Consider the following 2,457-nt stretch of genomic DNA (forward strand, 5'->3'; position numbering starts at 1 on the left):
AATGAATATATTCAAGATATTCAAGATGTCATTTCCCTAAAAATGAGAAGTAATTTGAGAATTTGACACACTACCTACTATACATAGACAAGTTAACATTTAACATTGCCACAGATTTTGCTTGAAATGCTCAATCTAAATGATTATTTCCCCTCTCATGCCCAAAAGTAGATGTTTTTTGAACTTATAAGTGAATGTGTCTCTGAGGATTTCTAGAAGAACAAACTTTAAGGAAAAAAACTACACAGGCATCATTAAATTGTGAGTTTTAGAAAAAATGCATACAGTACTGAAAAATGCAGAGTTATACCAAAATAATTAAGTTTTTTCTAATGATTTTATCTTAGTAAATGACCAGATATTTAAAGTAAGATTTCCATACATTTTCTATATCTTAACATAATGATGTTTATCACCCATTATTTATTCCAGGAAAACTGAAATAAATGTCCAGTGATGGTAGCTTGTCCAAACATATCACAATACAGCTGTTGATAAAATACCATGCACTGTTGAGGCTTATGATCATATAGCATATATCATGTCATATATCTGAAGATTATTAAATTATATAGGAAAATATTACTTGAAATTATGATCAAAACTTTATGTCAAAAATGAATGCTATTTTCAAGTGGCATATGTGAATATGTATACACACACATACTTTAACATTGGCATATAAACACTTTTTTTTATTATACTTTAATATCTTGCAGGATTGTTGCACAGGTGCACACTTGCCATGGTGGTTTGCTGTCTCCATCCCTCCCGTCACCTACAACAGGCATTTCTCCCAATGTTATCCCTCCCCAACCTCCCCACTCCCCGCTGTCCCTTCCTTAGCCCCCCATCCCCCAATAGACCCCAGTGTGTGACGTTCCCCTCCCTGTGTCCATGTGTTCTCATGTGTTCAACACCTGCCTATGAGTGAGAAGATGCAGTGTTTGGTTTTCTGTTCTTGTGTCAGTTTGCTGAGAATGATGGTTTACAGTTTCATCCATGTCCCTACAAAGGACATGAACTCATCATTTTTTATGGCTGCATAGTATTCCATGGTATATATGTGCCACATTTTCTTAGCCCGGTCTAGCACTTCTTTGTCCAGTCTATCATACCTAACACCATAAAGACTGCCACACGTCCAGTTTTGATGGTGTTAGTCTTAAAAACATGGAACGCTTCACAAATGTGCATGTCATCCTTGCACAGGGGCCATGCTAAGCTTCTCTGTATCATTCCAATTTTAGTATATGTGCTGCCGAAGTGAGCACAGCCAGCTCGGTTTTTTAAAAGTTAATAAATGTACAGTTGCAAAGTTCAAAGTCATGAAAAAAAGGAAAGACTGAGTGACAAATGAAAGATTAAGGAGAGAGACATGATGACTAAACACTACAAGACATCCTGGATTCAATTCTGAAACAGAAAAATTACATTAGTGGAAAAACTGGTGAAACCCAACTGAAAACGTTTAGTAAATGAAATTCTTCGTTCTGATCAATGTCACGTAGCTATGTAAATTGCTAACATTTTGGGGAAACTGGGCAAAGGGTATTTGGGGACTTTGTACTATGTCCGCAACTCATCTATAAATCTAAAATTATTTCAAAAGATGAAGTTTAAAAAATCGTTAACACTTTGCAATAATAGCACAGAAAAAAGACACCGAGTTATTTGACTGAATCAGTTTCTTTTTTTACCTTTTTGATGGTCCCTAGAACATCACAAGGTACTGTGGGTGGGTCCCAAGTACTCTGCGGCTGTGTTGAGGTCAGAGCTCTCCCTGCACTTGCCCCCGTGATCCCCTTACCAAGGAACTGCTGGGGATGTCTGGGAGCTCTGGTACTGGTCCCTACTGTGGCCACAAACTCCAGCATAGAGAGAAGAAATCAGCGGGTGACACCTTCCTGGATTTTCCGTGGGCCTGTCCAGCACCATCCTCAGCAGTTTTGCTCTCTGCCTGTTTCTGGATGTGGGGAATTCCGTTGATGCACTTGAAGGGTTGAATGCCTTGCCCATCCTTGCTCAGCCTGCAGCACGGCGCTGTTGCGGCTAAGCCCATGGCCCTGCCTTGCATGCCCACAAAGCCACACCCACACCGTCCTGGAAGGTCTCCCTTACACTGGCACCAACGCAAACAGCTCAGCACTGTCATCACGGCAGCCCATCCCCAGAGAGCAGAGTCTGACCCCAGCCAGATGCAGGCCGTTAACTGCACCCCACTCCCGGGACCCCAGGGGGCCGGAGTGAGGCTGGGGAGGCAGAGCTGCCAGAGCTGGGGCGGGATACTGAGTCAGCCCCTCTGTGCCCTTGGGAGTGCGCCTGAGAATGGTCCCAGGGAGGAAGGGAAGCATTCCCCCATTGGCCCCTGTACATTGGCTCGCCACCGGCAATGCACACTCCACAGCCAGGGAGCCCCATGCAGGAAGGCAGAGGCCATGCCAGGCCACATTACCT

The 2,457-nt window shown here is 42.9% G+C and overlaps 1 non-coding gene across 1 annotated transcript; it reads right to left on the reverse strand.

Annotated features, from left to right (window-relative positions):
- Positions 1–1,167: 1,167 nt before the first annotated feature.
- Positions 1,168–1,274, reverse strand: LOC116530240. Its single transcript, XR_004259894.1, has one exon. It is a non-coding gene; the product is annotated as a U6 spliceosomal RNA (small nuclear RNA).
- Between the last annotated feature and the right edge of the window lie 1,183 nt (positions 1,275–2,457).

The sequence above is a fragment of the Sapajus apella genome, unplaced genomic scaffold (assembly GCF_009761245.1).
Source record: "Sapajus apella isolate SASKATOON/1434 unplaced genomic scaffold, GSC_monkey_1.0 scaffold65, whole genome shotgun sequence".
Classification (NCBI taxonomy): domain Eukaryota; kingdom Metazoa; phylum Chordata; class Mammalia; order Primates; family Cebidae; genus Sapajus; species Sapajus apella.